The 25,471-nt window shown below is 45.2% G+C and overlaps 1 long non-coding RNA gene across 1 annotated transcript; it reads right to left on the reverse strand.

The window, feature by feature from the left end:
• Window positions 1-2,310: 2,310 nt before the first annotated feature.
• LOC115330574 lies at window positions 2,311-25,071 on the reverse strand. Its single transcript, XR_006076844.1, has 3 exons — window positions 24,936-25,071; window positions 23,764-23,871; window positions 2,311-2,663 (listed from the first exon to the last, which is right to left on the reverse strand). It is a non-coding gene; the product is annotated as an uncharacterized LOC115330574 (long non-coding RNA).
• Window positions 25,072-25,471: the final 400 nt, after the last annotated feature.

The raw sequence follows: 25,471 nt of genomic DNA on the forward strand, positions 1-25,471 counted from the left end.
ATTCCGCTGCTTTGGTATAGTCTTTTTGTGTTTGCAAAAGTAATCTGCACAAAACACTCGTTCGGAGCTCCAGGACGTCTTCATAATGTATACATAAATAATAGAAATTAAACCCCAACTGATGGCATATAATTGCCAAGTGAAAGAACTACTGGGTGCACAAGTGACAAGTCCGAGGCTGAGGAGCTCACTCACTGCAAACGTACATTTGAAAAGAGAGGTCACAACTGAGGCTGTCGGCAAAGCATGATCCACGTCAAAGGAAGAAAGAGGGAAAGTCTCCAGACAAAAAATTGTGGTCAGTGGCCTTCGAAAAAGACTTTCCGGAATCGCACTGTCGTCCCTCCACGCGCTGATATGAAAGCACCCGAGCTTCTACCACGTGGTTCATGACACAGCCTGAGCCATGTCGGCGACCGGTTCGCGAGGGGTTGGCGGTGGGGTTACGTTGATGGTCACTCGGATTAGCCCTTGCTGTACTGAGCTACCGCCTGCAGTGCCTTATCGCCGGCTGGTGTCAACAACGAGAACACACACACCCTGTCTACACCAAAACTACAAGCGTTCACCGCACACGCGTCGCCGCCGCTTTTAAGCTTTTGTGAAATTGCTTTCTTTTGCCGCGGAGAACCGCCTTATCTTAACTACGCGCCTGAAATCCTTCCAGGCGGGCGTACACAATATCATGCGTTTCGAGAAATGCCCGTGGAGTAGAACTATGGGAAAATTCGGAGCCCGCGATGTCGATATCGTCGCCGTTGTGTTAGTACGCCGTCGCGTACTGCAGTCCCCCGTTGGGGGAGGGGGGGGGGGGGGGGGCGGTCTTACTACGATAACATGGCGACAGCGTTTACACTCTATGTATTTACGCGAGGCTCGAGTATTTGGGGATAATGCTGCCGGTTGGTGTGCCCCTTTGTGCCTGATATTACCGCCCGTGACGCCAGCGAGTGAGATGGCGACAGGCATGACTGCTCAGTAAACAGGCGTCGGCGGCCATGTTTTGCTGGTTGAAGCGAACCCCCTTGTCCTTGACAGCGAGCGGGGAAATGCGAAAAAAAGATTGTATCGGCCGTTTTGCCAGAACTAGCGACGAGTGTCGTCTGCGGTTTCCGGCAACTATTTTGCCATAATCATGAGCTTAGCGAGGAAATGATTTTTGCTAGCCACAGAACACTACCACGCAGAAAGGGAATGCTTGAACATGTTTTTGTTCTGGATATATATCAGGGATATATATGAGAGAGAGAGAGAGAGAGAGATGAAGGTAGAGCGGAAGAGGGAATAGCATATAGTGTCGCAGGAGAATAAAGTAAACAAAGTTCCTAGTGGCCGATGGCTGCATGATCTTTTCTCGGATCACTAGTCCGTAATATGATACCTCTTTGTACACAGTAGTTTCTCCTTAATTTAAGTGTGTGAACGATTTCTTTAGTTATCATTGGCCTCATCTGAATAAAAATATATAAAAGATGTGTGTTGGTTTCATGAAACTGGAACTCAGAGTCAGTTCTTGTATAAAACACTGCTAAGTGTAGGCTTTGAAAAAGGACCCTACTTTGGGGAGTTGTATCTTCTTTCTCAATAAAATGATGCAACATGTTTTTAATGGAAATGAATGCCGAAATAGAGTATAACAGGTTACCTAAATTTAAAAAAAATCGAGGGTGGTGTTTTTTTTTTTATTCGCATCGGAATTTTTCTTTGTTTGATTTTTTTTCCATGTTTGACTAAATATATCCTAACTATTGTATCACACAGATACCTTAGTTATTTTTTAAATATTAGCTATATATTAGTAGAATAATATCTGCAAATTATATCATAATGATTAAATTATTTCATGAGATACAGACCTCCAAAGTTTGCCATTTGTCGTTCGAGCAGGTATGTTTGTCAATTTTTAGAAAAATAAATAAATTTTAAATAAATATGATTACTTTATATTACAAGCAAGCTATACCCATAGTTTGCGCCTAAAACGTATTAGAGTTCTCCTAATGTTATCGCTTTAGTTATTCACTCTCAAACGAGCCCCCTCCATCAGTGCGCGGTAATGCAACTGTCCACCACCTCATGCCTTACGATTTTTCCTGTCCCCAAGTATTTTTTCTAGTCAAAACTAAGTTTGGATTCGTTCATACCAGACACTAGACAATAACATATAAAAACATCAGTTGATTTGAAAATGTCGACTAGCCATCCTTTGGTCGATCTTATCTGAAATCACCCATATATATATATATATATATATATATATATATATATATATACACGATGGACTGCAGAGGAGCATTCTAGAGTGAAAAGGTTGCACTTTTTTTATTGTTGCTAGTACTTTTAAAATGTTCTTTGAATGCGTTTTTTCTTTATGCACCCCTTTGCATAATGCTTAACGGCGCAGCGGGTATCTTTGTAAAAAAAGTAAAATCCTCCGTAGAGCGCAGAGAGTAACTGGTGTCGGGGTCGCGCCCACCGCCGAAGGCCGCCGCGAGCGGCGTCGGTCGCCACGGGGCGCCTCTCCGCTTGACCCGTCGACCTGGACGGCGTCCTTGCCCTGGGTCAGACCTTCGACGTCCTTGGACTCGTCAGCTCTTCCTGCCGGCCTCCTCGCTCCGGTCCCCGAGGGTTGCCCGGCCCTTTCTCCGGCCGACCAGATCGACCTGGAACAAAGCACCTCGCTGGACGCCCGAACGCATCCTCGCCACTCATTGAACACACTGGAGGACGCTTTCTCAAGAGCCGCTCTCCGTGTCCGGCCCCCGCTTTGTTTCTGCGACGCTGACGGCGACAGCACGCGATAGTCATTTGACGTTCAATTTCATACCATGCCGACATCACACTGACTCTCTGACGTGCGCTTTCAACTGACCAATGCTCCGATAGAAAAAAAAAAAAAAATTAAGTTTTTTTTTGCCGTTGTGAATAAACTACGCTTTGTAGAAAGCCTAAACTCTGTGTAAATGTGACGAAGTACAAAAGTTTAAACGTTACCATAATCAACAAAAAAAAATTTTTTTTTTCTTTTCCCCGAGACTTTTCACGGGGGTTTCCCCTGTGTGAACGCACCGCTAGCAAAAATGAAAAACACGCTATGTCTATCTAGTTTCGCACATCGCCGCAAAATTTCTAGCATTTGCCTTTTTCCCAAAATTTTCCATCGCAACACTGTATTTAAAAATCATATGATTACCCCACCTGTTTGCGTGCGCCTGGATCATTGTCACAAAGTAGGCGTTCCGTTTTGCAACTATAACAAATAGTTTGCCACATATTTATCCCTAGACTTTCGAATTAATACGCCTCGCAAGTGGGCTCATTTTCGCCTTCTGCATGAGAAAGGAAGTAGCGGTGACGTCAGAACGCCGAGCCCTGATTGGCTGATCGCGACCCCCTATCCCCACGTTGTCCGCTCCTTTGCAACGTCGTCTGCTCGCAACATCGTCTGCGTCTGTCTTGCCTTTCCTGCGATTTTCGGAAGTGCAGGTCTTCACGAGCGAGCTCGACTTCGCCTTTCAGAGAGGGCAGACGAAATAACTCGAGCGGTACGTTGTTTTTGTCTAACAACTAGCAGACGCGCATCAAGGAGGGAAGTCAAAGGGCTCACTGGCAAGGTGTCCCGAGGCGCCGAGGTTTGTTTGCTAAGAACCGAGAGGTGAGCGTGTTAGTGTCCGCAAGTTCCCTCCCAAATACTTTTTCCCTCCTATCGTGTACGGCGAGACCCCTCATTCTTTAACGGCGTCGGCGGGTTGGCGCAGTTAACGCCGTCTGCTTTACGTCTGCTAGTCAAAGCGATGGCTGCTTTACCTTTCCTGCGTCTGTCGGAGATTCACCGCTTTTCCACGGCGAGAGTCACCGTTGCCTCGGAAAACAAGGAGATGACAAGAGGAAGAGATTGACCTCTTAATCTAAAATTGAGGTCAGCGATCAAAGCATAAGACGGGAAGAGTTCACAAGCGTCACGCGGACATATTCCATTCAGCACGCCAGCCGGTCGTGGGCAGACGGTCGCCGAGTCGGACTGCCTGCTAGGCCTATCTGCCGCGCTCGCTTGGTCGTTGTCGGTGGAATGGACCTTTTCCGAGAAGCGTTCTGCGCACGCGCGAGCGCCCGATGCCAAGCGGCGGAAGTCGGAACGAAAAATCGAGGAAATTCGGAAGGAGGCTGCATATCAGCGAGTAGAACACGTAACTGCAGCACATATATAATTGTGTTACACAAAAAAAGAACGTCGACGGAAAGGAAAACACGACGTTTCGGTGGACGCCACGGATGTCCTCTTAAAATCGCGTTGGGCAGGCGCCGCTGCTCAGAGAGCGAAGAAACGGGTAGCGTAGCTCCCATTATCGATTGGTGGCGCAGGTAGGTCACTTCCTCGATTTTTAGTTCGTGCAGCCACCGCCTGGTGTCGTCGGTATGTGGAAAAGGTCCATTGTGGCCGTTGGAGCTTTTCCCGGGTGTTTGTGGATCCAGCGTTCTTGTTCGCCGTGGTCTGTTTCAAGTACTTTTTACTTTTTTTTCTTGCTGCTTGAAGTCGGGACTTTTTAGTCTCTAGCCTAGAGACTAAAAAGTCTCTAGGCTAGAGACTTTTTAGTGTTGTGTCGTTCACCCGCAGTCTCGGGGTTTTTTTCAACCATGTGCAATGTACACCAGCTCGTTTGCGCCCTTACTTTTTGTTCGGAATTACGTTTGCACGAGAGCGCGTGCGGTGGACCACCCGGTGGGTCCTCGCGCTCGCGCCGGTATATAGCTTTGGCTGTGGTGCCTGTTGCGTGTAAAACGGTTTATAGACTGCACGAGGCACTGATCGGCGACCTTCGAGCGATCACTTATGATTTTTTTTTTTTTCATTCTTGTTCTCGTCTTTCACGGTCCAGAGGTCATTTTCTATCCCTTCAAAAAAAGTGTTTCTTCTTTTTTTAACACAAAAAACTACCTTCACCTTTTTCTTTCTTGTTGTATATAAAACCGTCAGTTGTGAGTTAGCGCCTGTCCTGTCCACTTCTTCGTCTGTCCTTGTCCTAGCGCTATTTGTAATTTAGCATTCTAAAACGAAATTCTGACAAATAAAAATTCGATAGCATCACCCATCAGCAATCTCTCCCATTTGTGCCCGTCTCCCGCTTCGTTGTTGACACCACCAAAAGGGGTCTAGGACTTTTCGGTGTAGGGGCGTTTAATTCGGTGTAGGACGTTTCGGTGCGGACTTTTTGGTGCACGGACTCTTCGGTGCACGGACTCTTCGGTGTGGAAGTTTTTGGTGCGCGGACATTTCGGTGCACAGACTTTTCGGTGCACGGACATTTCGATGCATCGTCAAAATAAATCGCAGTTTGTTTGTTTGTTTGTTTGTTTTCTTTTTTTAAGTCTAAAGCACTATTTGAGCTAGAAATTATTTGTTTACAGTTTATAATTTTGTAGATTTGGTCGTCCATTTACGGTCACTTACTGATATACGACCTAAGTGACTTTTGTCGGGGGCAGCACCATCCTGCGTGAGGACGTTAGACGTTATGTTTCGTTTTTTTTGTCCGGTGTCTCTTTTCCAACGTACACGCACTAAACGCATCACATCGTGTTCACGCGTTGGTTCGATAGAACCGTTCTCGGAGTCTTCTGCGTAGTCTTTATTATTGGTAATCCGTATAGGAAAGGTCCCAACAGCAAGAGGCTTGAGAATGTTGAAAATTACCCTAGTCAAAGATGGGAAACTTCGTGGAACTTTGAGACGTCCTTGTCGGTCCTGTGTCCTTTTTGTTTCATGACGTTTCCCATCTTTTACTACAGTCTCAGGTCATTTTCAACCCATGATCAACGTCCCCCAACTCGTCTGCACACACACCATTTTTTCGTTCATCTTGAAAAGTTGTTTCTGTACGATAACTAAGAACAATTTGGAATATCTTCGAATGTGCGTCCACCGCGATTATTTAGCACACCTGAAAGGGGAAATTAAAGTTATTCCCATCCGTCACGCGTTGCACGTTTTGTAATATAAATCGAGGCATAAAACACATTGTTAACGTTTGTTGCCAAGCATGGTTCTAGCAGACTCTGAATAAAAACCATTTAAATGAAAAAAAAAAAAAGCTTCTTTGGACAGTTTAGGTAACATCTCTTATCTGTTGTGGATGCTGCTCAGAAATTCATTCAGTAGCGGAAAATAAAGCTGCAGGCCCTCGATATAAAGCTGTTCGATACGAAGCCGCAGCAAAGATATTTTGGGCAAAAGCTTGTATCGGCCTACTAAAACTCATAGGCAACGACCACAACTGAGGGCTCAATTGAACAGACAATAGAAAAGGAAACAGCCGTGTTTATAAAGAAAGACATTGACATCAAGGGGGTTGCAAGTGGTCCATTGACGACCCCACCCCACTTTCAAAACGACAACAATGTTCTTTCTTGATCGGCGTAGTTGTTCCAAACCCGAAACCACTTCATTTCCAGGGCATTAGGGAGGTCTTCACAATCACAACAATGATTTTAACATTCTTTGCAAACTAGCGAAAAAAACTCTCGCGATCGTCATGCACGCTGTCGTCGAGATGGCCGTTTCCGGTCCGTCAAGCACACGAAAGCAGCTATCGAACCCCCACCATAGAACTTGTCATTCGCAAGTGACGATAAGTTTCGTCAGGGCACTCATTGGCCACAAACGCGAATCCAGATATTCGTCGACGGATTGATTGCTGACGAGCGCATACGTGCGAGTGACGCCGTTCTCGTGTTCAATGCCTGGGCTGGGGTCGGCTGACGTTATTTTGACGCCGCTGACGTGCTTTGAGTACCGCAGATGTATCCTAATGAAAAGGCGGAGAGTTTTCGAAAGAAAGGAGGTACGAATACGAAATAGTTGAATGTTCATACAAGGCTGGCTTTCGACTTTTTACCCTCTTTCTTTTGTCCCACAGGGCGATATGCGATTACTTTTCTACAATCTGGACTCTACAAGTGCACATTAAACAAACTAAATAGTTGTAAGAAATCAAGTAATTAAATTAAATTCACGTCTAAACAAACACTTTTTTTATTTTTCGGCTATGGGCGGCCGGTTGTCGGAGCAAATATCTCGGCATCTGGGGACGCCTTCCGTTTGCACGAAAACCCGGTTTGCACGAAAATCGGTGAGTACTTGTCACTTGAGTACTATTGGCACGGAAGTACTAGACTGTTTCACTCTAAAGGCTCTTCACACACTTGCGACCGCTTACGACCGGAGTGTCGTAAAACTTATTTTACGACACTCCGAAACTTATTTTACGACACTCCGGTCGTAAGCGGTCCCAAGTTTACCGGAAGTAAAACTTAACTTACTTCCATTGCTTCCTTACTGTTCGAAACTGCTAGAGCATATTATTTTTAAACACCTCGCGAATTACTTAGAAAACAATGTTTTTTTGTTTGTTTGTTTTTTTCTTTTCAAATCAACATGGTTTCCGTCATGGCCTTTCTGCTACGACAGTTACTTGAAACAGTCCATGATTTCGCAAATATCTTGAATCGATCCAAACAAATTGACGTCATATTCCTAGATCTTTCTAAAGCTTTTGATAGAGTATCACATAGTAAACTTCTCCTTAAACTTAAATCAAATGTTCAAAACGAAGGTATCCCTTCGTTTTGAACTACTCGAGAAGTACTTACAGGACAGAAAACAATGTACAGATCAACTCGAGTGAATCATCATTAGTCCCTGTTTTATCGGGTGTTCCGCAAGGGTCGGTCCTGGGGCCATTACTGTTCTCAATTTTTATAAACGATTTAACCGCTAATATTCCAGTACGTGTTTGACTCTTTGTAGTGCAGTACAGCCGCTAGCCTGAAAGTAGTGATACACGATCGCACGCCGGTACGGTGCCCATCCAGATCTAAACAAACAGGGGGTGGGGGCTGAACCCAGGATTCCTGGGCTCTGCAGCGCGAACTTTCGCTCCAAGTGCTCGAGCTGGTGTGCGCCAGACCACTCGGACACCGATCCTAAGAAGACATTTATATGTCTCGTCGTAGAGTCCTTGAGCGAAAACACGTCAACGACGGGAAAGCCTACCGAAACCCACGGTGCCCGCGGTTTGCCGCTGGACGACTGGACCGCGAGATGGTGATAGCACGAGACACATGTACGACGAAACCTTCCGATCCGACGTGCGGACTGCCGCAATGACAATAGGGAGTTTTCGTAGACCGCGCTGCCCCCTCGCTAAGCGTTCCGCAACGAAGAAGTTGCTACTGCGCCTGCGCGCCGATAGCCTTGACTGTGGAGTTCCCGCTATCGTAGCGGTTGCGGAGGGCCTTGCGGGACGACGAAAACGATCTACGAAAACTCCCTATTGGGGGGAGAGGGTTATCGTAGCATCGGAGAGCGTTGAAAACCCTCGCCTCCGATCGTCGTATTGCGCGGTCGGACGTCGGATCGGACGGTTTCGTCGTCTCACGCCGCGCAAACTCGGCGTGAGAGGACACTCGCTCGGGCAGCGGTGAAGAGCGGGCTTGCGGCGCCATAAGTGCGTCGTCAGGGAGCGCGCTGTCTTCAAAGGTTCGCTATCACCGGGATTGGCGCATGGTCTTTCGCCTTCAAGTCGTTTAAAATCGCATACAGCAGTGCGTTTCATTTTTCTTTGTGAATGTGTTCCGACCCCGTAGCCGTGGAGGGGGGTACGGCAACCCAGACCACTCCGAGGGGGGCCAGCCACAAGGAACCGGGGTGCTCAGACAGGAGGGAAGGACGATCGGCTGCTGAGCGTCTGCTGCCGCGGGGCTTCGACCTCCACCGCGCTCGCAGAGTGGCCCAGGAGGGAAGAGACCCAGCTTCCAGGCACCGATGAAAGACGTTCGCGTCGGAGACCTTTCAATGTACTCTTTGTCGTTGTTTTAACCTAATAACCGCAATAAAGTCTGTCTTTTGTTCGTTACTTTAAAAACGGTTACTTCTTGAAACATAAAGATAACGTTAGGGATAACATAAGAGACCCTGTGAATATTGTTTTCTTTTTTTATTAAAGCTATACGCACTCCGTCTTGCACCTCGTCCGGAAAGGGCTATACGCACTACGCGAAACTCATATAAAATGAATGGTAACGAGTTTTCTAAGCGGTAGTATCGCATAGTGGTAAGGTAAGGCTTCATACGCAAGTGGATGCGGGTTCGATCCACGGGGTGGACCTACTTCTCTCTTTTTTTTTTTTTTTTTTTTTTTTTTTTTCTCGAACATTTTGTTTTGTCGAGGCATTTGGCGATATTTACGACATTTTTTACAATCAACACTGAAAAAAAAAAAAAATGTTGTCCCTTTCCGGACGTGCAATCGGGAACAGCGGGGCTTCGGTTGCCGGCTGGACGCCGCTAAGCGGCTTGTACGGTGAACTTTTGTAATTAGCAGCCACACACCGTCGCCGCGCAGCGTCGTGAACGCAGGCCGGGGAGGGGGGAGGGAGGGGGGCGTTAACGAGCTCCACACTGATACACGCGCCGTTCAAAAAGGGGGACCCAAATGGCATGAGCTCTCCGCGTACTGCGTATAGCCATTTCCGGCCGAAGTGCACTACGTAGTGCGTGTAGGTTTACTCTTCTTTTTTCTTCTCAACAATGTTTATTTAAGTCCTGTTCCCGTACGAAAATGGCAGATACAGCTAGGCCGGAATGAAAAATGCTGGTTCCGCCTGGATCTGAAATTAGGGCACCAGTTTGTATCCCGCCTGGAACCGCGCGGTTCAAAACGGGATACAAACTGGTGCCCCAATTTCAGACCCTGGCGGAACCGGCTGGTTCCAGTGGTTCTGCAGAGCCACTGGTGCCGCGCGGTATCAACTGAGATACAAACCGGTGCCCCGATTTCAGACCCGGGTGGTGCGCCACCGGAATTTGTAGAGTCCAGTGGTGAGCGCAGCGGGAATTCCGGCGGCGCACACGGTCGTACAGGCGTCGTCACCAATCACGGTGCACGGAACACACACACAGCACGCACAAGCACAGTATCCATTGTTGAGCGCATCGGGAAGTTCCGGCGGGCAAGCGGTATCTGTAGCCCCGACAGCTAGCACAAGCGTCGCTGCGGTCGCTGCGTCTCGATTGGGTAAGGTGTGCCGTGACTTCAGGGGAAGGACTCCGCTTCTCGATCTCGCATCCGGCTCGCCTCCCTGCCCCGGTTTCCTGGTTTGGCCGTAGTGTGCCGCAAGCACCTCGATGAGCGGGATCTCATTTACCCGGTGTAGAAGACGCCGGGCTAGGCCGATACCGACGTGCCTCCGTACCTTTTATAAGCGTGCTTGTCACTTTCACCTTTATAATTCGGTTACAAATCCCGAAAGTTATCGCATAGGCAATTCCGCCAATGAACCTCCCTGTCTGTCCACATGGCACGAGGTGCATGTTTCAGACGCTGGAATTCTGCTACTTGCATGTTAATGAGTTAGGAGAAAATACACCCCGTTCCGCAGGCATTTCAAATGGCATTTATATGAAAGGCCTTTGGGCGGTCGGCAAGTTAGCTCGCGACCCCATAGAACAGGATCGCTTAAATGTAGCTCCTTCGATAATTAATGATATATTTCGTACACGTATGCAGGCATGTTTTATTTTTTAGAAGATACACAATTACTGGAAATTAGTTTGTGTAGTAGCAGGAAAAACGATCGAATCGCCCCCAGTCGCCGGTATGAGATGTATTGAACCACCAAAAATATGCACAGCAATAGTAACTTAGAATGTTTGTACTCTTTCCTGGAATTCTTCATTCCAGCCTTGCGTATTCGGAAAACACACCATTTAGTTTGAATTGTCATTTTCAATTAAAAGAGATGCCGCTCCAGGTCCCCAAAAGCTTCCTCAGCTTCCAAACTCCCTACAGCTGGACCCCCTGACAACAGAGGAAAACTGGAGGAAGAGCAAGCATTCGAACGGCTGTCCAGTGGTAAATGCTGTACTAGTAGAAGAAAATGTGGAACCTAGCTGTGAAGGGCGACAGTTTGCGTGAGAAAAGCTTCTGGTATTTTAGCTTCAGGACAATTTGATTTAGCTGAAATCTCAATTTTAGACATTTTAGTGAAAAACCCGAGACTGAGGTAATGACAGACGACGACAAGGAAGAGAAGGAGAACGTCTCAAACACAGCTAATCACACACATCTGTCGTTACATCTCATCATCATCATCATTTATTATCCTTGAAGGCCCTTATGGGCATTACACAAGGGAGTACATTTGTTTTTTTTTTTTTTTCTTAATCGAACACTTCCGCACGCAATTCTAACACAATAGAAGAGGGAACTAATCGGATAAGGCAGAGATGAAAGTGGTTACAGGGGCGGCAAATTTATGTGTGTCAGTTATGGTAAAAATGTCATTTGGTAGTATGTTCCAATCGATTATTGCCAAAGGTAAAGTTGAATTACTCTATGAAGTAGTTGACGAAAAAATGGGCCGCAACTTGCAGGAGTGGTCAAAGCGGGGGAAAATCTGCCACGGGGGTAAAAGCAGTGATTCACGAAGAGGCATGTTATGGTGAAAGATTCGGTGAAGGAGAGAAAGACGGGACACTCGGCGCCTCAATGAAAGCGTGTGAAGGTTAGCTGCTTCGCGCAATCCAGATATGCTAGTGAATGGTGAGTAATCAGAAAAGATAAAACGAAGAGCCCTGTTTTGGATGGATTCAAGTTTGTTAGATAGGTAAGATTGCCAAGGGCACCACACAGAAGAATCGAATTCAAGCTTAGACCGAACCAACGTTGAGTATGCTAGTTGTTTTATCTCTGGTGTTGCGGGTTTCAGGTTTCGGCGCAAAAAACTGAGGGTACAGTTTGCGCTAGCTACTATATTACGGATGTGAGACGTCCATGAAATGTCAGATGTTAAATGAATACCGAGATATTTGTATGAACTGCAAACGGTGATGGGGGACGCGTCAAAATGGTAAGAAAAAGGTTGAAGAGCACGACGAGAAAACGAAAGGGATTTACATTTGTCGAAATTGAAAGGCATCTGCCATTTATTGCACCATTGAATAATTTGTGAAATTTCTGTTTGCAAGGTATGGTGATCGTCAAGCGAGTGTGCCCCCCGCCGTAAAGCCGGCGGGGGGCACCGCGCCTGCGCAGTGGGGGAGTGCGATGTCACCACCGGAGCGCCGTGTGAAAAAAAGGTGCGCTTCGGACTTCATCTGTGTTTGTTGCGTGCTTCGTGCGATGGACTGTGAGGCGACCGCGTCTACATCTACGGGTTCGACATTGGCAGCAGCGTCGACATCTACGGAGGCTTTCATAGGCAAACGTGGCTGCCCAAGCAAACATGCCACAGCCGAGGAAGTAAGGGAGCGGATAAATGCGGCAAGGCGAGCAAAGAGGCAGGCTACGAAAGCAACGACGCGAGAGCTACACTCCGGACGTACACCCGTCTGATGACGAGGACACTTACGTCACAGAAGATGACATCATCACGACCGACCTACCGCTAGATATCGAGGATCGCATAGCGTGAAATAAACTCGCTTTAAAGAACAACTACGTCTATGTCATGCTACCCACCACGTGCAACCCCGGCCAACCTCACCACTGTGCGGCATGAGGGTAAGAAAGTTTGCGGTCTGGTGGCCAACGAATACACAAACACACACACCGAATACAATATTGGCAAAAACAACTTCAATATGTGTAGAAAAACTTTTTTTGTCTCTCATCATGCCATGTTTCCTCACTGCCAGCCTTCTAACCTGTTGCACGAGTGGTAACCTTGGCACTTCATGCTTCAAGTCGTTCTAAAATTGAGTGATTTACTGGCTATCAATGATCATTGATTTAGTATCAATGATGCTCGGTAACTTTCCGATATGCTTATTTCCACTAATTAAAAAGTTATTTAATAATTTCTATTTAATTAGCTGACTTATTGTGACGATTAGCCCCCTAAATTATGTCCCTCTAACCGTATAACTCACCTGGACAGACTGCATTAGTGTAACTTTTGTGGGTCTTTTTTAAACAAATTTGTAAACCCAAAAGAAAAAACTCTCTATAATCTCCATTTCCACTAATTAAAAAGTTAATTAACATATTATATTAAATTAGCAGACTTATTGCGACGATTAGCCGCCTAAATTATGTCCTTCTGGCTCTATAACTCACCTTGCTCAGCGGCGGTGGCGGCGGCGAAGGCAGCCTAGCATAACAGCTATCTTCAAATTCGCAGCTCTACCCTGGTTCCAACACCGAGAGGACATCGACAAGCCAGTTCTGCTGAATCGCTGCCCTGGGATCAACGCCGAGAGCACATCGTCATCATCGTACCAACGCCGGTTCAGCTCATTGGCTGCTCTACCCTGGTTCCAACACCGAGAGGACATCGACAAGCCAGTTCTGCTGAAGCGCTGCCCTGGTATCAACGCCGAGAGAACATCGTCATCATCGTACCAACGCCGGTTCAGCTCATTGGTTGACAAGCCAGCACGTGTTATACGTCACCCATCGCCGTTAAAAGCCGAAGTTCCTCAAGTTGCAAGACACTTGCTCAGCGGCGGTGGCGGCGGCGAAGGCAGCCTAGCATAACAGCTATCTTCAAATTCGCAGCTCTACCCTGGTTCCAACACCGAGAGGACATCGACAAGCCAGTTCTGCTGAATCGCTGCCCTGGGATCAACGCCGAGAGCACATCGTCATCATCGTACCAACGCCGGTTCAGCTCATTGGCTGCTCTACCCTGGTTCCAACACCGAGAGGACATCGACAAGCCAGTTCTGCTGAAGCGCTGCCCTGGTATCAACGCCGAGAGAACATCGTCATCATCGTACCAACGCCGGTTCAGCTCATTGGTTGACAAGCCAGCACGTGTTATACGTCACCCATCGCCGTTAAAAGCCGAAGTTCCTCAAGTTGCAAGACACTTGCTCAGCGGCGGTGGCGGCGGCGAAGGCAGCCTAGCATAACAGCTATCTTCAAATTCGCAGCTCTACCCTGGTTCCAACACCGAGAGGACATCGACAAGCCAGTTCTGCTGAATCGCTGCCCTGGGATCAACGCCGAGAGCACATCGTCATCATCGTACCAACGCCGGTTCAGCTCATTGGCTGCTCTACCCTGGTTCCAACACCGAGAGGACATCGACAAGCCAGTTCTGCTGAAGCGCTGCCCTGGTATCAACGCCGAGAGAACATCGTCATCATCGTACCAACGCCGGTTCAGCTCATTGGTTGACAAGCCAGCACGTGTTAATTATACGTCACCCATCGCCGTTAAAAGCCGAAGTTCCTCAAGTTGCAAGACACTTGCTCAGCGGCGGTGGCGGCGGCGAAGGCAGCCTAGCATAACAGCTATCTTCAAATTCGCAGGTTGGTGGAATTTACACTGCGTACCGTTATCTACAATTTCTGTGCTGTCGTCGCCGCCGCTGTTACTGTTACTGTTGGTGTCGAGGTGCTGTGCTTCTCCTATCCTAGCCTGAAATGAATGAATCTGATCTGTGTTTAGTCTGTAATAAGTCACTGCCTGAGAACGGAGCGTATTTAACATGTTCTTTATGTGAATACGGTTATCACTTAGGCGCGTGTTCTGGTGTTACCAAGACAGCCTACAAGGCCAAGGGGGACGCAGAAAAATGTAAATGGAAATGTCAAACATGCGAAATCTCGAACGCTCGTGGGGCCGAAGCGCCTAGCCTTATCGCAACCGTAAGGCAGAAACCCGAACAAGAAACTGCATTTGAGAAGGTGCTGACAGAAATCAACACGAAACTAGCAGAACTTCCGGCAATCAGGTGCAAAGTAGACGAATTGATGCTGATGAAGCAGACTGTCATTAAGCTTGAACAATCGGTTCAGCATATGTCTGATCAGTACGATGAGGTACTAAAAGAGATGAAACGTCAATCTACTGAAATTGCAACATTAAAAAAAAAAAATGGAAAAAATCGAGGCTGACAGTGCTAGCCACGAGGTTCAGGCGCTAAGACAGCAAGTTAACAATCTCGAGCAATACAGCAGGCGACAAAACCTGGAAATACACGGCTTGCCACAAAGTGACAATGAAAACCTTTTCCGTAAACTAAACGAGCTAGCGGGCGAACTAGAACTGCCAGAACTATCCCAAAACGAGGTAGAGGGACTTCACAGGTTGTTTCCAAAACCAGGCAAGACGCCCGCCGTGCTCGTTCGCTTCGTCTCACGCGTTACACGTGACCAATGGATGGCAAAAAAAGCAACATCTGAAGAACGTTAAATCCAGCGTGTACTTTCTGGACAATCTGACACCACAGAACAAGAAGCTACTCTGGATGATGAGGGTGAAGGCTGAAGAAAAACAATACCAGTTTGCTTGGCAAAAGAACGGCCAGTTGTTCGTGCGCAAATCCCCGGGCGAGCGTGCAATCGCTATCGGATGTGAAGCTGACCTAGATAAAATATGTTGACTGTCAGTATAATTTAGACGCCGTGTCTGTTGCTCTGAATGGTTGAACTTGTGAATCACTGTCGCTATCATGATGCTGGTTCTTTTCGTAGCTTCAAATCTTTGAGGCATAAGCAGCTTGCCTCCTTTTCTTTTTATCACTTAAATACGTGTAGCCTCAAAAACAAAGAAGATGACGTCAGTATTTTCTTGTCCTCTTTAAACCACAATTTTGATGCAATGGCTTTTAGTGAGACGTGGTTTACTGGTATCGATGATGTGGTACAATTCGAAGGTTACCGATGCGAAGCCGTATATAGAACAAATAAAAAAGGCGGTGGTGTTGCCCTTTATATAAAGAACAATTTTGTTTACGAGGTCATCCTTGAGTACACCATTATTAATCAAAACTTTGAATCGCTTTTTGTGAAATCGGACGCGTTTGTGTTTGGCGTTATCTACCGGCCTCCCTCTGGTTCATTAGATGAGTTCCTTCGTTTTGTTGAACCCATGCTAGAATTCTTTTCGTCGTTCAAAATGCCTGTCGTAGTTATGGGCGACTTCAATATTAACATTTTGCAAAAATCTAACGTAGTTAATGAATTTCTTGATATTATATACTCAAACGGTTTCTCAAATGTAATTGATATACCCACTCGCATTACAGATTCTAGTGAAACACTAATCGACATATGTTTAACGAGCTGTTATAAAAACGATACTGAGGCAGGTGTACTCACAAGCAGTTTACAACGGTTAAACCAGCTGAACTACGAAATTAGGGAGCATGCACGTGCGAGGCCAAGCTCGACCTGGGTACCATATTAGCTCACCACAAAGACCAGCTCGCCCGTGAAATACTTGAGGCCTTGGCCATAGAAGATAAAGAAGAAAATTGCGTTAGTACACCATCTATTGCGCTACAGGAAAGCGAAAAAAGATTCCTCCGGAAAAACAGCATCCGAGATAGAACAGAAAAATCAAGTAGGAAGAAGAGAAGGTAGCGACAACGCCAGTAGACAATGAGAGGAAAACGAAGAATCTTTATTAAATAGTTGGTAGTCCAGCGATCACCTGTCTTTACTCCTTTCTCCCTAATTTCGTAGTTCAGCTGGTTTAACCGTTGTAATATGTACCACCAACTAGCTCAGCTTCTACCCCCTGTCACAAGCAGTGTTGCGGAGTTGCCACTCCGGAGTTGGAATGATTCCGGAATCATTCCGCATTTTCGCGACCCCGGAATGGAATGGGAATGGAATGGCGGCAACGTTCAGGGGAATGGAATGGGAATGGAATTAGAGGCCTTTTGCCCGGAATGGAATGGGAATGGGAATGGAATGGGCCAGGTTTTTTATATTTTATTTATTTATTTTTTACATCCAGCTATACCGAGCCAGTCAGGGAGTCGGTTGTTCAGAAATAAAATGAGCGGGAAACTGCGAACCCGCGTAAGGCCCTAGCAGACTTATGCGCAAAAGAAAACAAAAATGCAATACAAAAAACAAGCGTCAAAGCAACGAACAGAGGCGTGCTCTGGTGATCCGATACCTAGGAAGGAGGCCAGAGGTGGCCTCGCAGTGCGGACCCAGACTTCGTACAGTTTCGACTCGTCTCGAGCGCACTGTTTCTCGAAGAGCTCGCACCTGTACCGGCCATCTCAGGTCGCAATCCACGAGGTCCCTGTTTGAATGATGCTAGGCGAAACTTGAAGACTGCCATTCATGCGTTGGAGGCAGAGAGTCGGCAGGAAGGACCGTCACAACAGGGATGCCACCGTATCGATTTTTCAACAGTAACAGAAGATAATACATGTGCTTCAAGATGCTTCAGGTGATCCACTTTTCTCGAAAATTCCAAATGCAACTGCCGGCATGGTTTCAACGAGGTCAGCTACAATGAAAGTATCTATTGTCCTTTCATACAGCAGCGTGGGTAAAGTTTCATGTTCAAGGCAACACCTACAGATTCAAGAATACTGGTTCATCCCACCGTGACGTCATGCAGTGCTGACAGGGGCGCCCTTATTGGACAGGGAAGTGGTGATTTTTTTATGGAATTTATTTTAGAGGTCGAAGTCTTTTCGCATCACTGGTCAGTTAGACAGGATGCCAGGGAAGGTACCGCGGTCAATCCTTGATGGAACGTTTTTTAGACCCATTTAGGACTCTCCGTCCGGAACCACTACCTTCAAGGCGAAGTGCCAAGCCTGCAAAAAAGTAATTTCGGGACCAAAAAAAAAAAAAATTTCCACCTTAAACTTAAAGCCATTTTAGTTGGCGTCTCAAAGAAATTTGAAAAATGTATTGTATTATCAGTATTTATATTTCTGCCCTCCCTAAAATGTATTCTTGTATTTGTATTTCCAAAGACTCTTTGCCCCTTTTTAAAATGTATTTCCGATACGTATCACGATACATTTTTATAGATATATTTGAGACTTGAGTATCAGTATCTTAGCAACTGTTTTCACCTATCCCAGTATTTGTATTTCCAAATACATTTCTGAATATTTCTGCTCAACCCTGCAACGTAATGCAGCTGTCAAGTGACACTTTTAACGTTTAGGAATCGGAGGAATGGAATAGAGCGACTCAGCCATTCCAGGAGTGGGAATGGGCCCAGTGTCCCCATTCCTAGGAGTTGAAAGGAGTGGAATTATCGAAACCTCTAATTCCCCGGAATGGAACTGGAATGGAATGGGGGTGCCCATTCCGCAACACTGCTCACAAGTGATATAAGTGATCATTTATCACTGTTTTGTTTTATTCCAAAAAGCTTGTCATATACTGCCAGACATATGAATACAAACACTTCCGCGCGAATCATTACCGAGAAAAAAATTGAGCACTTTCGTCAACTGGTAGCTTCAGTGGACTGGAGTGAAATATTTCAGATGGTAAATCCTAATAATGCGTACGATTTGTTCCTGAACAAAATTATCAGTTTCTATGATTGTGCATTCCCTGTTGTAATAATAAAAAAAAGTAAAAAAGCAAGAAAGCCGTGGATAACGTCAGATCTATTGCAAAGAATTAAGGCACGAAACAAACTATATCATGCATTTATATTAAGTAGAGACTTATTGATTTTGCAACAGTTTAAAAAAGTTAGAAACAAATTAGGTGCTGATATTAAGAAGTCTCGTATTCGCTACTATACTGATAAGTTCGCAGACATTTGCTATGATCCTCGGAAAACTTGGCGTACTATCAAAGGTTTATTGCAGAGGACACGAAACAGTGTACCAACCAAAATAAAAATAGGCGATGAAACTTTAAGCGGAAAGGCTCTTGCTAACGTGTTTAATCGACATTTTTTAACCTTTGGAGCCTCCGATCAAACAACCACTGAAAACTTTGAAGAGTACATAAAGCACAATCTCACGCATACTATTTTTCTTCACCCTACCACCCCCACAGAGATTTTCAGTCTAATAAGTGATCTTAAAAATAGTTGCTCCAGCGGTTATGATGAAATAAAAGCGGTGCCAATTAAAGCTGTTTCAGATTTAATATCTGACGTAGTCTGCCACATAACCAACTTGATCTTATCTACTGGAATCTTTCCCGAAAAAATGAAAATGGCTAAAATTTCCGTTTTGCACAAAGGCGGTGCCGCTGATAGCATCAGCAATTACAGGCCAATATCAATACTCCCACTTTTTTCAAAAATAGTAGAAAAAGTTATAAATTCTAGAATAATTAATCATCTTCATAAATACCGACTAATTTCTGCAAACCAATATGGATTTCAGAGAGGTAAATCCACTGAGTCAGCTTTACTTAACATTCGAGGAAAACTTATCAGCAATATAGAAAATCAATCCTACACTAAAGGCATCTTCGTAGATTTCAATAAAGCTTTTGACTCTATCAAGCATAATATTCTCTTTGATAAACTGCCACACTACGGAATTAGAGGCATTTCACTTAAACTATTGCGCAGTTATCTGACAAATCGTAGCCAGTTTGTGGTAGCTAATAGTATAGAATCGGACACTGAATATATAAAATTTGGTGTTCCGCAAGGATCAATATTAGGACCTATACTATTCCTTCTTTATATCAATGACATTGTTGCTATCCCCCATACGCCAGACATAGTACTTTACGCCGATGACACGAGTGTTTTTTTTTCATCCAGGGACCTATCATCTCTTATTCCTGTCACAAACGCATGGCTCAAAAACTTATCGAAGTGGCTTGATGCGAATCAGCTGCTTCTAAATGTTAACAAAACAAAATATATTGTTTTTTCCTCAATTAACAGACCAGTTAACCTTACTACCGAAATAGTATTCCAGTCACGGTCACTAGAAAGGGTTACCGAATACAAATTCTTAGGCATACAATTTCATGAAAACCTTCGCTGGACATGTCATGTGAATTTTGTGAAACGTGACATCGCACAGTCTATTGGCATGCTGAATAGATTTCGTGCCTTATTACCAATGTGGCTAAAACGTCAGCTCTATTTCACTACTGTTCATTCTCGACTGCACTATTGTTTACTTGTCTGGGGGGTTACATCTAAATGTAATATGACTAGTTTGTACTTAATGCAGAAAAAAAGTATACGATTTATTGAAAACCTATCAAGCCGCGATCATACATTCCAATACTTTGAAAAACATTGTATCCTGAATATTGAGGCACTGTATAATCAACGATTGTCTGAGGTTATATTCTCCCAAGTTAAAACTGACCGTGAATTATTCCTTTCTACATATACGAATACTGATACACACTACAATTTTAGAAATACAAACTTTATAAAAATCAGAACCAGAACAAATTACGGTACGCAATTACTATCTTGGCAGATTCCCAATCTTCTCAACCTCCACCCTGGCTTGATCGATATAATCGATCATAATTCAAACCTCTTGACTTTCAGAAAAAAATCAAAAACATATTTTTTACTTTCCGCATAATACTGTTGTCTTCTAAATTATGTGTACAGATGTAATTGTAGTAATGTAGTTCATATATTTTTGTTGCATGTTGCGAATTATTTATTTTTCATTGCAAGAGCGTATGTAGTGTAGTGACCTAGTTACTGTGTATTTTTTGTTTTTGTTTATGGTTAACTATAGCACTCTACCACTAGTCTGCCTGCTGCATCTGCTGCATCTGCTGCAAGTGTAGTCTGGTGCTAGGGGCCTGGTCAGGTGACTTACTGTCACCTTTTGCCTCAGCACCATGACAATCCTGTATTGTCAAAAGTTCCAATAAACAAACATAAACAAACAAACCTGGACAGACTGCATTGGTGTAACTTTTGTGGCTTTTTTAAAACAAATTTGTAAACCCAAAAGAAAAAACTCTATAATCACTATTACCTAGCACCATATGGACCCTTCCAAAATGACAATTTTCGAAATATTTTACATCCAGCACACTCGCGTGTTACCGTCAAAAAATTTGGCTGGAGTTGACGGTATTCCTTCCTTTATACTTAAAGGATGCGGCGACTTGTTATTTCCAATTTTGACCTTGATTTTCAATCGGTCTTCGAAAGACAGGTTGTCTCCGATTTTAAGGGAAGTTTTCACGTGTTGTTCCCATCTTCAAAGCTGGTTCACCAAAATGCACCGGTAATTGTTGTCCAATTTCACTAATGTGTTAATTCGCTAAGGTATTTGAAAAAGGCCATGCATTGTTACCTCATGCAGTTTTTCTCTTGGCGAATAAGCCTGCAACAACATGGATGTACGCCTAATAATTCCGTAGAAACAAATTTAACAATGTTTCCAGAATTTGCGGGTTCTAACCTAGGGCTTAAGAAACAGGTCGACACAATCAACTTTGATTTTAAAAAATGGACACCTAATTGTGAATGCAAAAGCTGCCTACGACGTATTGCTTCCACCTCGCGTTGTCGAAGGGCCTCGTCCTCTTGCCGCCTGAGACGTTTTGTATCACGATCTGCTTGCGCCTCACACTTTCCAAAGGCTTTGTTCCGTCTCCTAGCGCGTTGCGCCGCTGCTCGTTCGGCTGCCCTGTATTCGGAGACTTGACAACGATGGTGGATGCCTGCCTCTTCGCTCGATGTGCTGCGTTCTTCCGCTCTCTTAGTTTGTCTGCGGTGTACTTGCGTGGATCGGCAGGTTTCGCTACTGCCGAGGTTGCGGCCGCCGACGATGTAGATGCTTGAGGCGTCGCCACGTTCGTCGGCGTCAAGAGGAGTAAATGCGGCCGAGCGCGAGCTATTGTGTTCCTTTTACCGGCGCTGCCAGTGTGGGGCCCACAGCACCATGTGGTGGCGTTCCTTGAAACAATGAAGCGCGCCAGCCAATAGAAGCCTCGTTCCTTGAAACTATGACGCATGCCAGCCAATGGGAGCCTATCCATCAAATCGCTACTACAGACTACACGCTTTGCTCCATTGGGACAGGCATTCAGGTGCCGTTTAGAGCGCGCTTCAAAAACTGATAACGCCGGTTCGCTCCATAGGAGAGTTAATACTTTTGATATAAAAAGATTTTGACCTGGTCAAGCACACTCTCCTTGTAAGAAAACTTACAACCTACGGTGTCTCTTCACCTCTTTGCAACTAATTTGAAAGTTATTTATGCAAAAGAAGGAATTATGTTACATAAGGTGGAGTGCACTCAACTGCGCGCACCTTTCTAAATCTGGCGTCCCACAGGGTGGCTGCTTATTGCCTTTGCTTTTCAACATATTTGTGAACAATATTAGTGCATGTATTATCATATTTACTTGCATAATGAACACCCATTTTTCTTCCCAGAAAATTTACACACAATTGCGGAGTGCGTTCATTACAAGTGGTAATATTTTTGCATTTATGCACTTTGTGCAAACGTATATTAGGTGTCAATATGACACAGCAAGGTACTGTGGCACGTCTCCACTGACGGAGGCGCACCCACGGCTGGTCGGGGGTGCGCCTCCGACCAGCCGTGGGTGCTGGTCAGAGGCGCACCCCCGAATTTCAAAATCATTTTTTCTTATGCTTTGAACAAATGCTTGATTGAGCAAGTTTTAGTTGTTTAAGATCTGGGTGTTTTCTTAGATAGTGAATAAAAATTTTCTGAGCATGTGACATAGTTGAACAATGCATGTTGTTCAATGCATTGCATACCGCACATTGGAAGCGATCACCAGCATGACTCGGCAGTTTAAGAGTTATTCTTGCTTCTTACTTCTTTGTCGATCACTCATCTTGCCTAAATTAGATGTCTCTAGCGTCATATGGAATTTGTTGAATAAGACAAACAACACTGAAATTAAAAAGATACAACAGAAGTTTGCTCTAACTGCTTTATGATCGTTATTTTAATAGGCAGATTTATTTCAGTCATGAGCAATTATTGAAACTTAAACCTGCATTACCTCTCCGAAAGAAAGCAGGCACAGGATTTCTCCTTTTTGTACAAATGTGTCCACGGTTCGATTTCTGCTAAAACTTTCCGATTTAATGTTTTTCTTTTTTTTAGCCAGAGCTGTTACAAAGAAAGATGGAGCAAACTTTTCTTCCCTCAACTTTTGAGTCTGAATTGTTTATACCCGGCCGTATGTAACTGTGAGTACTGTTTATAGGCTACTGTGTGTGCAATTTTCTTTTACAATGACTGCATATTTTTTAAACATACTTTGCAAATGCTACCAGTAATGCTTTTTTTTTTGTTTCGACTATGTTGCGTCCAATTTTTTCTTTATTTTCAGTGACTTCGTATTGTTTCTCCAACAAACATACTGCATCCATGCAATATGTTATCTGACAAATGGAGCACCCTTCCATGGGCCTACGGGCAATTTAAGAGCAGCTGAAAAATCAAATAAATAAAAATATCAAGGGCATTTTCTGGTCGCTGTCTCACACCCATTCAACACAAAACTGGTAAATCTTTTAGCCTATCAACATAAGTGTGCACAGCAGGAGGGCCAAGCATGCTATGGCCACCCCCTGATGACTCCAGAGAGGTGCAGAATCGGTAAGGTCCCATTTGTGTTGCGCAACACAACAAAGACATAACCTTACTGAATTTGCGCCCCACCGGAGTCATCAGTGGGGGCCATAGCATGCTTGGACCCCCTGCTGTGCACGCCTCTGCTTATCAGCGATCCCTTTTGCCACTTACTCCCTCACTGGTGACAAACATAGGCCTATATAGAAGTGGCCTTCTGGTCCTTGAATCTTCATTGACACATTATGTTATCAATTACTAAAAAAAAAAAGTGTTCCGAAAGCTAAATACAATAATACCGTGATGTATGAAGACCTCCCAGCAGAGCCCTGCAATGGTTGCAGCTGCGCATGGCAACACTGTCATAACGGGGCAGTTTCAACGCATTTATAACATCACCTCCGAGTGCGACAATAAAATCCTAATATGAGGAGACCCTCAACTTCAAAAGGTTACACTCACCATGGAATCACAAGATCTGCTACTGTCAGGCCGTTCCATGGGGAATGGTGGAAGAACCAGGATTTCCCTCCACCGTAGTTCACAAACACCATCAACACTAGAGACAACCTAAGACAGAAAGACAAAGAACAGCTTGTCAAAGTTGACATATCTCCAATAGGGGCCTGCGGGTACCATAAATTTGAAATATGAATAGACACTTTTTGCCGTTTGGTTCACATACAATTCGAGCCAAGTAATTGGACAAGTTTCAAATCGGCAGCATAGCACACACCCAAAAAGTTAAGAGCTTCGTTCTTTGAAAAATGCATCTACTATTGGGTGCGCCATTCCACCTTGGCAGCTGGTTAGCAACGCCACCAGTGACTGTAAACGTTACGTCGCATAAGGAAGCACTACCCGCTCCTACTTCCTCTAATGCACCCGCAGTGTTTTGGCTGCGTCTGTGTTTCTCGATCTCGCTCCGGAGTAAAGGTTTGGCACCTTGACACTATAAACATACCTGCATCCAGTGTTGCTCTGTACATGTTTTCACGCCATTCGACCCGCAAAAGTTGCTCGAAGTTTGGGGTTAATCCTGTGTCTCGCAGTTCCAAGCGGCAACATGCCACCACATTTTCTCGTTTATCTGCGCTGGAAGGTGCCTCTACAAGTGTTTGCACGTTCAACGGTTTGGAAATCACTACGGGACTACATTCACCGGTGCGAGTAATCAATCAAATCTATGTGAAGTATTTTTCGCTCCTCTCGTTATCGGAGTGCTCTTCGCTCGCACACGGATCAAGGAAATCTGCTGGTAGAGAGACGATTTCGGCGCCTTTCGGCAGCGCATGGAGGGGATCTGTGTTCTCAATTTCTGCGTCTTCAGTAAAAAATAAAGTTAGCGCCGACCGTGGTCCCGAACGTTTTGTACGACATTACGCTTGGGTAACCTAACATTGATTAGAAACTAAGGCTGGCTGCTCCGCAGAATGTCCACACGAAATACTTCTGCTAGTAGCCGCATCGTGGCACAACTGTCACGTCGCATGCTTCCAACAGTCACTGCCAAGCTAAAAATGGCAGGGAGGAACTTCAGTTATATCGTCACTTCTTCAAGTTCAGGAATAAGCCTGTACCAGGGTCGGTCGAGCACACACACTGCAGGAAGCGGCCCAGACTCGGACACTGACCCTCTGAAGGCATCCAGGGCACAAAGCCTCTTTTTAGCTGGGGTCAGAGGCAGCTTCTCCATTTCGGCGGCATTCCCACTGATCGAGAGCACAGATCCAAGGACGTTCTCCTGCAGGCCAGAATCAGGGTTCCCAAAACCTGGAAACAACAAAAACCGACAAGCCATAAAGAATCCACCATGATCTTAAAATAACGATGCTTCCAAGAGTACTTCGTACCATGACACGACAATGATTACTACAGCGGAGCTGTTAAGGGCTAGTTTCCCCAGTTTCATGTCCGTGGACAAATAAATATCGACACAAAACTCTGGACAGCTACCGCTATCTATGAGCGACGGCGGTAACCAGACAACCGGCTGTCTAATTGCCGCCATCGCTTATAGATGGCGGCACCTTTTCCACTCTGGCTTGCCAACTTGCGGCCGGCCATTGCTTTCTTCTATGTCCTCGTCCGTTTTTCGCACCGTTTCCCACATTCTTATCAGTCGCCGTTTGGACTCGCGATGGGTCGGCCGCTTGCCCTTTCTTCGGAG

Source organism: Ixodes scapularis, unplaced genomic scaffold (assembly GCF_016920785.2).
Source record: "Ixodes scapularis isolate PalLabHiFi unplaced genomic scaffold, ASM1692078v2 PGA_scaffold9__187_contigs__length_104089568, whole genome shotgun sequence".
NCBI classification, from domain to species: Eukaryota; Metazoa; Arthropoda; class Arachnida; order Ixodida; family Ixodidae; genus Ixodes; species Ixodes scapularis.